Genomic DNA, 11,830 nt, shown 5'->3' on the forward strand with positions numbered 1-11,830 from the left:
AGCGCTTCTACCGAGCTTTGGCGTATCATTGAGGAGGGCTATTCACCACGAGATCCAAAGAGCTTGACAAGAAGAGATGTGGTGGATGACCAACTCAACGCCACCGCCATCAACATGATTCATATGGCCATCACCCCCAAGGATCGCGCTCATATCCGCTCGCTCAAGACCGCCAAGGAAGCATGGGACAAACTTGAGAAGCTCTTCCTCGGCAATGCAAGCATCCAAAGCTCTCGTTTTGATGAAGTGAACAACATGGCCGACAATTTCGTCATGATTGAAGGAGAGACCCCCGAAGAAATGTATCGGCGCCTCATCGCTCTTGCCGTGCAAATGCAAGATCTTGGAGCAATGTTCGTGGATGACCATTGGATCAAGCGCAAGTTCTACAACGCTCTCCTCCCTTATGAGGAAGTGAATTTGACGGCCATACGCCAAAACGCCTCCTTCCGTGCTATGACATCCGATGAAGTCCTTAGCGAAGTCATCGCTTTGGACATCTCCAAGAAGAATGCGGAGGATCTTGTTGCTCGCGCCCACAACTCCCGCAAGTCCAATCTTGCATTGAAGATGAAGGTGCATGAAGCTAGTGAAAGTGATGAGGATCCCGTTGAGTGGGGATCGGATGATCTCAAGCTCAACTACCATGAGCACATGGCTCTCGCCGCCAAGAATTTTTGGGATGAAAACATGTCCCGAAACACAAGACCAAGAAGATCACGTGATTCTCCAAGAAGACTCTCCAAGAGCCCAAGAGAAGGGACAAAGGGAAGAACATGCTACAATTGCGGTGACAAGAATCATTTTGTCGCGGATTGTATGTTTGAGAGAAGAGAAGATCATGGTGGAAGGCTTATCCCAAAGGATAGGTAGAAGCCACTCTCCAAAGGATTCTCCAAGTTCTCCCCAAGGTCCGATGACGACAAGGTCTCCTCCAACAAAAAGCCTAAAGCCTTCATCATTCGAGAAGAGTACTCCTCCGATGAAGATGGAGAGCATGAGGACAAGCGCTCCAACAAGGAAGGAGAGGGAGTGGCCGCCATCGCCATTTCCACTCCCTCTATCTCCCTCTTCGACTCTCCTAATGAGAACCTCGTCACCAACAATGCACGTTGCCTTATGGCAAAGGTATCCACGGAGGTAAAATCGCCTTCCAAACCATCATCTTCGACTAATGCCTTATATATTGATGATGCCACTAGTCTCACCATTAAACGTGAGATTATGGGTTTGGATTCCTTGGATTCTTTTCTCACTAACGTGAAGGGGGACACCAAGATTCATGTTGGGGCTCTCTTAGCCCAACTTGGTGCCGCACAAGATCTTATTAAGAAGAGGGAGAAGTTGGAAAGGGAAGCGGCCTTTGAGCTTGCCAATCTCAAGGAGGAGCTTGATGATGAACGGAATCTTCGCATGTCTCTTGAAGCTAGTGTCATCGTTCTTGAAGACAAGAATGAAGCTATTGTTTCACGACTCACCAAGGATCGGGACCATGCTCTTGAGTTGGTTGGTGACCTCAAGAAGAAGATGCTCTCGCTCGAGGAAGCCAACAAAGGGAAAGATGATGAAGACCCCAATTCTTCCCATGATGAGCTTGTGGATCAAGTTACTTCCTTGAGGAGGCACAATGCTCTCCTCTTGGAAGTCAATGCTCTTCAAGAAGAAGCCTTGGATGAGTACTATTGCTTGTTCAAAGAGAAGACCTCATGTTGCAACCATGAAGAAGAAATTGCCGTTCTTGAGATCACCAAGGCCAAGCTATTGAGTTTGAGTAGCAAGCAAGAAGAGTCGTTGGTGGAATGTCTCCGCATGAGCAAGGAGAAGGATACGTGTTGTGATCATGAGGAGGAAATAGCCTCCTTGAAGAGAAGGGAAGCCAAGATCATGGAGGTCAACTCCATGCAAGAAGAAACCTTGAAGGAGTACTTTCCTTTGAGCAAGGACCGTGCATGTTGCACTCATGAAAGTGACATTGCCAAGATGGAGAATGACAAGCGCATGCTCATGAAGATGAATGCTCTCCAAGAAGAAGCTTTGATGGAACACTTCCGGGTGAACAAGGCAAAGGAGGTCCAAGTGTTTGATATTTGCCATCCACACCCGGAGCATGAAGATGAAGTCAATCGCTAGAAGGCCAAGGTTGATAGTCTCGAAGTTCAAGCCAAGTACTTGGAAGGAATCATTGAAGCTAAAGATGGAGCCAAAGAGGGCTCGCGCAATGAAGGAGGAGTGGCTACCAAGCCAAAGAGAAAGAGGAAGAGGAGGACCAAGAAGAAGAAGGACAAGGAGAACAAGAAGACCAACCTTGAAGGGAGCAATGCTAGCTCAAGAAGAGATGGAGTACCCAACTCCGCCTCGACGGGTTTCGCCGGCTCTAACAACCCTTCTCATGTTCTTTTTGTTGATTACTATGGACATATTCGTGCTCGCTTTATTGGTCCTCAAAAGGACAATGTTGATTGGACTATTTGGGTTCCCAAACCCCTTGTTACTAACATGCTAGGACCCATTGAAAAATGGGTACCTAAATCCAAGACTTGATTCCTTGTAGGACTATGCTTCCGGTGGCGCTAAATGGGTGGTTGATAGTGGAGCCACAAGTCATATGACCGGAAGCAAGGATATTGTTGTCGACCTCGTGCCTTCTCTCTCCACCGTTTCATATGGCGACAACACGTGCTCTAAGGTATTGGGTCTTGGCAAGGTGGTGGTAACACCCGACATCTCACTTGTGAATGTCCTTCTTGTCGAGACTCTTGGTTACAACTTACTCTCCGTTCATCAAATTGCTCGTATGGGACTATGCACATTCTTTTATGAACATATGGTGGTCCTCTTGTGGAGCAAGACACTCAATGCAGCTTTTGTTGGATATGTAGAGAACGGTTTGTATGTTGTCGATTTCTCCGGAAAGACAACGTCTTCCGCTCTTTGCTTATTCGCCAAAGGTGACAAGGATTGGTTATGGCATGGCCGACTAGCCCATGTCAACATGAGGACTTTGCAAAGTCTCCACAAGGGTGGCCACATTCTCGGACTAAAAGAAGATGTCTCTTTTTGCAAGGATCGTGTTTGTAGGGCTTGCGTACAAGGAAAAATGCATGGAGCTCCTCACAAGGCCAAGACTATCATCTCTACCACAAGATGCTTGGAGCTCCTACATGTTGATCTCTTTGGTCCACCATCTCATGAAAGTCTTGGAGGAAAGAAGTATTGCCTCGTCATCGTTGATGACTATTCACGCTATTGTTGGGTATTCTTCTTCAAGTACAAGAGTGAGACTCAACGGACCATGATGGAGTTTGCCAACCAAGTTCAACGCAAGTACGACAACAAGATCCTCGCAATAAGGAGCGACAATGGAACGGAGTTCAAGAACTATACATTGGATGACTTCCTCGGCGAAGAAGGAATTCAACACCAATACTCCACGCCATATACTCCCCAACAAAATGGGGTCGCCGAAAGAAAGAATCGAACCTTGATCGAAGCCGCTCGAACCATGATGATGGAATACAAGTCCAACTACAATTTTTGGGCGGAAGCAATCTCTACCGCATGCCATGCTACTAATCGCCTCTACTTTCGCAAAGGTCTTGAGAAGACACCATTTGAGATCCTCACCGGCAACAAGCCTAATGTGTCATACTTCAAGATCTTCGGATGCAAATGCTACATACTTGTCAAGGACACGCGCCTATCCAAGTTTGATTCAAGAGCTCAAGAAGGAATTTTCGTTGGCTATGCTACGGATTCTCACGCCTATAGAGTCTTCAACAAGTCAAGTGGACGTGTTGTAGAGTCTTGTGATGTGACGTTCGATGAAGATGATAGATCTTTGGAGGAGCGAAGTGCTTCTTGTGAGAAAGGAGATGCAATTCCCCCGGATACCATAGGAAGGATGGGTGTTGGCATTCGCCTACCTCAAGAGCTACCTTCTCTGAGTACCGGGGAAGGACCAAGTTCCACCCAAGTGGAGCCATCTACACCACAAGGCCAAGCTTCTTCCATTGATCTAACAAATGCAAGTCAACCTCTACAACAACCTCAAGTTCAACCTCAACCTCAAGATCAACCTCGACATCTACAACAACAATCAAGTCCAAGTTCACCTCAACAAGCTCAAGAACAACATACACCGCAAACTCGTCTACCTCAACACCCAACATCAAGTGACCAAGGTCAAGCTTCAAGTTCTTCTCCGAGTGGTTCGGGGATAATCTTCATGGACAATAATATTCCCTATACCCCCGAGCCGTCCGGATCTCATGACAAAGTTGCCTCTTTCAACGACAATAGAGGTCAAGGCGAGGACCTAAACCGTGATGAAGGCCAAGAGGACTCACAAGAACCATCTCCTCAAGCCGACACTCGCCGTGAAGATCCTACTACAAGACACTTGCGTCTCAAGTCTCATTCCTTGCAAAATATCATTGGTGATCTAAAGAGAAATGTTACCACTCGGAGGCAACTTGCAAACTTTTGTGCGCACCACGCCTTTGTCTCTAAAGTGGAACCACTCAAAGTTGATGATGCTCTCAAAGATCCCGATTGGTTGAATGCAATGCAAGAGGAACTCAACAACTTCAAGAGGAATGATGTATGGACTCTCATGAAGCGACCCGATCATTGCTGCAATGTTATCGGCACCAAGTGGATCTTCAAGAACAAGCAAGATGAAAGTGGCACGGTCATCCGCAACAAAGCAATATTGGTGGCACAAGGCTATTCTCAAGTCGAAGGCGTGGACTTTGGTGAAACCTTTGCACCCGTTGCAAGGCTTGAGTCCATCCGTATCCTTTTGGCCTTTGCCTCACATCATGGCTTTAAGTTGCAACAAATGGATGTTAAGAGTGCTTTTCTTAATGGTCCTCTACATGAGGAAGTATATGTGAAGCAACCCCCGGGGTTCGAGGACCCCCATTTCCCGGACCATGTCTTCAAGCTCAAAAAGGCCCTATATGGGCTCAAACAAGCTCCTAGAGCTTGGTATGAGCATCTCAAGGAGTTGCTTGAAGACTGTGGTTTCGAAGTGGGGAAAATCGATCCCACTCTTTTTACTAAGAAGGTCAATGGGGAGCTTTTCGTATGCCAACTCTATGTAGATGACATCATATTTGGCTCTACTAACACAAAATTCAATGATGAGTTTGCTATGTTGATGAAAAATAGGTTTGATATGTCAATGATGGGTGAACTCAAGTACTTTCTTGGGTTCGAGATAGAGCAAATGCAACACGGCACCTTCATCAATCAAGCAAAGTACCTCCAAGACATGCTCAAGCGCTTTGATATGAAGGGTGCCAAGGGGATTGGAACTCCGATGCAACTCAAGTGTCAACTCACTCTTGACGAGGCCGGCAAGGCGGTGGATACTGATACGTCTCCAACGTATCGATAATTTCTTATGTTCCATGCCACATTATTGATGTTATCTACATATTTTATGCACACTTTATGTCATATTCGTGCATTTTCTGGAACTAACCTATTAACAAGATGCCGAAGTGCCAGTTGCTATTTTCTGCTGTTTTTGGTTTCAGAAATCCTAGTAACGAAATATTCTCGGAATTGGACGAAATTAACGCCCAGGGTCCTATTTTGCCACGAAGCTTCCAGAAGTCCGAAGAAGAGACGAAGTGGGGCCACGAGGTGCCCAAACCCTAGGGCGGCGCGGCCTGGCCCCTGGCCGCACGGCCCTGTGGTGTGGGGCCCTCGTGCCCCCTCCTGACTTGCCCTTCCGCCTACTTAAAGCCTCCGTCGCGAAACCCCCAGTACCGAGAGCCACGATACGGAAAACCTTCCAGAGACGCCGCCGCCGCCGATCCCATCTCGGGGGATCCAGGAGATCGCCTCCGGCACCCTTCCGGAGAGGGGAATCATCTCCCGGAGGACTCTACGCCGCCATGGTCGCCTCCGGAGTGATGTGTGAGTAGTCTACCCCTGGACTATGGGTCCATAGCAGTAGCTAGATGGTTGTCTTCTCCCCATTGTGCTATCATTGTCGGATCTTGTGAGCTGCCTAACATGATCAAGATCATCTATCTGTAATTCTATATGTTGCGTTTGTTGGGATCCGATGAATAGAGAATACTTGTTATGTTGATTATCAAAGTTATGTCTATGTGTTGTTTATGATCTTGCATGCTCTCCGTTATTAGTAGATGCTCTGGCCAAGTTGATGCTAGTAACTCCAAGAGGGAGTATTTATGCTCGATAGTGGGTTCATGTCTCCGTGAATCTGGAGGGGTGACAAGCACCTCTAAGGTTATGGATGTGCTGTTGCCACTAGGGATAAAACATTGGTGCTATGTTCAAGGATGTAGTCACTAATTACATTACGCGCAATACTTAATGCAATTGTCTGTTGTTAGCAACTTAATACTGGAGGGGGTTCGGATGATAACCTGAAGGTGGACTTTTTAGGCATAGATGCATGCTGGATGGCGGTCTATGTACTTTGTCGTAATGCCCAATTAAATCTCACTATACTCATCATAATATGTATGTGCATGGTCATGCCCTCTTTATTTGTCAATTGCCCAACTGTAATTTGTTCACCCAACATGCTGTTTATCTTATGGGAAAGACACCTCTAGTGAACTGTGGACCCCGGTCCAATTCTCTATACTGAAATACAATCTACTGCAATACTTTTTCTACTGTTTTCAGCAAACAATCATCTTCCACACAATACGGTTAATCCTTTGTTACAGCAAGCCGGTGAGATTGACAACCTCACTGTTTCGTTGGGCCAAAGTACTTTGGTTGTGTTGTGCAGGTTCCACGTTGGCGCCGGAATCCCTGGTGTTGCGCCGCACTACATCCTGCCGCCATCAACCTTCAACGTGCTTCTTGGCTCCTCCTGGTTCGATAAACCTTGGTTTCTTTCTGAGGGAAAACTTGCTGCTGTGCGCATCATACCTTCCTCTTGGGGTTCCCAACGAACGTGTGAGTTACACGCCATCAAGCTCTTTTTCTGGCGCCGTTGCCGGGAAGATCAAGACACGCTGCAAGGGGATTCTCCACTTCTCAACCTCTTTACTTTGTTTTTGTCTTGCTTAGTTTTATTTACTACTTTGTTTGCTGCACTAAATCAAAATACAAAAAAAAAATTAGTTGCTAGTTTTACTTTATTTGTTATCTCGTTTGCTATATCAAAAACACAAAAAAAAAATTTAGTCACTTGCATTTACTTTACTTGTTTCATCATGTTTCCTCCTAAGTTTGTTCTTAAAGATGTACCGGTAGGTCGAGGGTCTATCCTTGGGAAAGACAATATAGAAGATTTTTTCACTCATATTAGTACGGTCAAAGATTTTGAAGATAGACACTTGGTAGAACTTGCTCCCACTTATGAAATTGCTGTTGCTTTTTTAGTACACGCGTTAGAAGCTAGATTTGTTAATCTTAGTCCTGTGATTCAACATATGTTTCTTACACTCAGTGATATGGAAGAAGGAGAAAAGAAAGATTTTGTATTAGAAACCCTTCTTAAAGAATTTGGGGGAATAGCGAGAGAAGCTAGGAAAGTTTTCACTAAATATAATATGCTAGGCTCTCATACCAACTTTGCCAGTACCCTTGAGAAGATGGAAAAGGATAGACAAAAGTACACTAATAAAGTTAATTATGAGGGGGATATTAAAACATCAATACCTTGCAAGCTCTTGGGAATGTGTGAGGCATTAGAAAAGAATTTTGATTGGATTGTTCCTGAAGATTTGTTTGATGAGAGTAGCAAGCCCAAGACTAATGAAAAGGAAGCCTCTGAAACTCACATAGAAAAGATAATATGCATAGTTGAGAAAACTCCACACCCCGCTGAGAATGCACCACCCTTCGATAATACTTGATACACACTTTCTGCGCCTAGCTGAAAGGCGTTAAAGAAAAGCGCTTATGGGAGACAACCCATGTTTTTACCTACAGTACTTTGTTTTTATTTTGTGTCTTGGAAGTTGTTTACTACTGTAGCAACCTCTCCTTATCTTAGTTTAGTGTTTTGTTGTGCCAAGTAAAGTCGTTGATAGAAAAGTTCATACTAGATTTGGATTACTGCACAGAAACAGATTTATTTGCTATCACGAATCTGGGCTGTTTTCTCTGTAGGTAACTCAGAAAATTATGCCAATTTACGTGAGTGATCCTCAGATATGTACGCAACTTTCATTCAATTTGAGCATTTTCATTTGAGCAAGTCTGGTGCCTCGATAAAATTCGTCAATACGAACTGTTCTGTTTTGACAGATTCTGCCTTTTATTTCGCATTGCCTCTTTTGCTATGTTGGATGAATTTCTTTGATCCATTAATGTCCAGTAGCTTTATGCAATGTCCAGAAGTGTTAAGAATGATTGTGTCACCTCTGAACATGTTAATTTTTATTGTCGCTAACCCTCTAATGAGTTGTTCTAAGTTTGGTGTGGAGGAAGTTTTTAAGGATCAAGAGAGGAGTATGATGCAACATGATCAAGGAGAGTGAAAGCTCTAAGCTTGGGGATGCCCCGGTGGTTCACCCCTGCATATTCTAAGAAGACTCAAGCGTCTAAGCTTGGGGATGCCCAAGGCATCCCCTTCTTCATCGACAACATTATCAGGTTCCTCCCCTGAAACTATATTTTTATTCCATCACATCTTATGTGCTTTGCTTGGAGCGTCGGTTTGTTTTGTTTTTTATTTTGTTTGAATAAAATGGATCCTAGCATTCACTTTATGGGAGAGAGACACGCTCCGCTGTAGCATATGGACAAGTATGTCCTTAGTTTCTACTCATAGTATTCATGGCGAAGTTTCTTCTTCGTTAAATTGTTATATGGTTGGAATTGGAAAATGATACATGTAGTAATTGCTATAAATGTCTTGGGTAATGTGATACTTGGCAATTGTTGTGCTCATGTTTAAGCTCTTGCATCATATGCTTTGCACCCATTAATGAAGAAATACATAGAGCATGCTAAAATTTGGATTTGCATATTTGGTCTCTCTAAGGTCTAGATAATTTCTAGTATTGAGTTTGAACAACAAGGAAGACGGTGTAGAGTCTTATAATGTTTACAATATGTCTTTTATGTGAGTTTTGCTGCACCGGTTCATCCTTGTGTTTGTTTCAAATAAGCCTTGCTAGCCTAAACCTTGTATCGAGAGGGAATACTTCTCATGCATCCAAAATACTTGAGCCAACCACTATGCCATTTGTGTCCACCATACCTACCTACTACATGGTATTTTCCGCCATTCCAAAGTAAATTGCTTGAGTGCTACCTTTAAAATTCCATCATTCACCTTTGCAATATATAGCTCATGGGACAAACAGCTTAAAAACTATTGTGGTATTGAATATGTAATTATGCACTTTATCTCTTATTAAGTTGCTTGTTGTGCGATAACCATGTTCACTGGGGACGCCATCAACTACTCTTGTTGAATTTCATGTGAGTTGCTATGCATGTTCGTCTTGTCTGAAGTAAGAGAGATCTACCACCTTATGATTAAGAATGCATATTGTTAGAGAAGAACATTGGGCCGCTAACTAAAGCCATGATCCATGGTGGAAGTTTCAGTTTTGGACATATGTCCTCAATCTCATATGAGAAAATTATTAATTGTTGTTACATGCTTATGCATAAAAGAGGAGTCCATTATCTATTGTCTATGTTGTCCCGGTATGGATGTCTAAGTTGAGAATAATCAATAGCGAGAAATCCAATGCGAGCTTTCTCCTTAGACCTTTGTACAGGCGGCATAGAGGTACCCCTTTGTGACACTTGGTTAAAACATGTGCATTGTGATGATCCGGTAGTCCAAGCTAATTAGGACAAGGTGCGGACACTATTAGTATACTATGCATGAGGCTTGCAACTTATAAGATATAATTTACATGATACATATGCTTTATTACTACCATTGACAAAATTGTTTCATGTTTTCAAAATCAAAGCTCTAGCACAAATATAGCAATCGATGCTTTTCCTCTATGGAGGATAATTCTTTTACTTTCAATGTTGAGTCAGTTCACCTATTTCTCTCCACCTCAAGAAGCAAACACTTGTGTGAACTGTGCATTGATTCCTACATACTTGCTTATTGCACTTATTATATTACTCTATGTTGACAATATCCATGAGATATACATGTTATAAGTTGAAAGCAACCACTGAAACTTAATCTTCCTTTGTGTTGCTTCAATGCTTTTACTATGAATTATTGCTTTATGAGTTAACTCTTATGCAAGACTTATTGATGCTTGTCTTGAAGTACTATTCATGAAAAGTCTTTGCTATATGATTCACTTGTTTACTCATGTCATATACATTGTTTTGATCGCTGCATTCACTACATATGCTTTACAAATAGTATGATCAAGGTTATGATGGCATGTCACTCCAGAAATTATCTTTGTTATCATTTTACCTGCTCGGGACGTGCAGAACTAAGCTTGGGGATGCTGATACGTCTCTAACGTATCGATAATTTCTTATGTTCCATGCCACATTATTGATGTTATCTACATGTTTTATGCACACTTTATGTCATATTCGTGCATTTTCTGGAACTAACCTATTAACAAGATGCCGAAGTGCCGATTCTTTGTTTCTGCTGTTTTTGGTTTCAGAAATCCTAGTAACGAAATATTCTCGGAATTGGACGAAATCAACGCCCAGGGTCCTATTTTGCCACGAAGCTTCCAGAAGTCCGAAGAAGAGACGAAGTGGGGCCACGAGGTGCCCAAACCCTAGGGCGGCGCGGCCTGGCCCCTGGCCGCGCGGCCCTGTGGTGTGGGGCCCTCGTGCCCCCTCCTGACTTGCCCTTCCACCTACTTAAAGCCTCCGTCGCGAAACCCCCAGTACCGAGAGCCACGATACGGAAAACCTTCCAGAGACGCCGCCGCCGCCGATCCCATCTCGGGGGATCCAGGAGATCGCCTCCGGCACCCTGCCGGAGAGGGGAATCATCTCCCGGAGGACTCTACGCCGCCATGGTCGCCTCCGGAGTGATGTGTGAGTAGTCTACCCCTGGACTATGGGTCCATAGCAGTAGCTAGATGGTTGTCTTCTCCCCATTGTGCTATCATTGTCGGATCTTGTGAGCTGCCTAACATGATCAAGATCATCTATCTGTAATTCTATATGTTGCGTTTGTTGGGATCCGATGAATAGAGAATACTTGTTATGTTGATTATCAAAGTTATGTCTATGTGTTGTTTATGATCTTGCATGCTCTCCATTATTAGTAGATGCTCTGGCCAAGTTGATGCTAGTAACTCCAAGAGGGAGTATTTATGCTCGATAGTGGGTTCATGTCTCCGTGAATCTGGAGGGGTGACAAGAACCTCTAAGGTTATGGATGTGCTGTTGCCACTAGGGATAAAACATTGGTGCTATGTTCAAGGATGTAGTCACTAATTACATTACGCGCAATACTTAATGCAATTGTCTGTTGTTAGCAACTTAATACTGGAGGGGGTTCGGATGATAACCTGAAGGTGGACTTTTTAGGCATAGATGCATGCTGGATGGCGGTCTATGTACTTTGTCGTAATGCCCAATTAAATCTCACTATACTCATCATAATATGTATGTGCATGGTCATGCCCTCTTTATTTGTCAATTGCCCAACTGTAATTTGTTCACCCAACATGCTGTTTATCTTATGGGAGAGACACCTCTAGTGAACTGTGGACCCCGGTCCAATTCTCTATACTGAAATACAATCTACTGCAATACTTGTTCTACTGTTTTCTGCAAACAATCATCTTCCACACAATACGGTTAATCCTTTGTTACAGCAAGCCGGTGAGATTGACAACCTCACTGTTTTGTTGGGGCAAAG

The sequence above is a fragment of the Lolium perenne genome, chromosome 4 (genome assembly GCF_019359855.2).
Source record: "Lolium perenne isolate Kyuss_39 chromosome 4, Kyuss_2.0, whole genome shotgun sequence".
In the NCBI taxonomy this organism is placed as follows: Eukaryota; Viridiplantae; Streptophyta; class Magnoliopsida; order Poales; family Poaceae; genus Lolium; species Lolium perenne.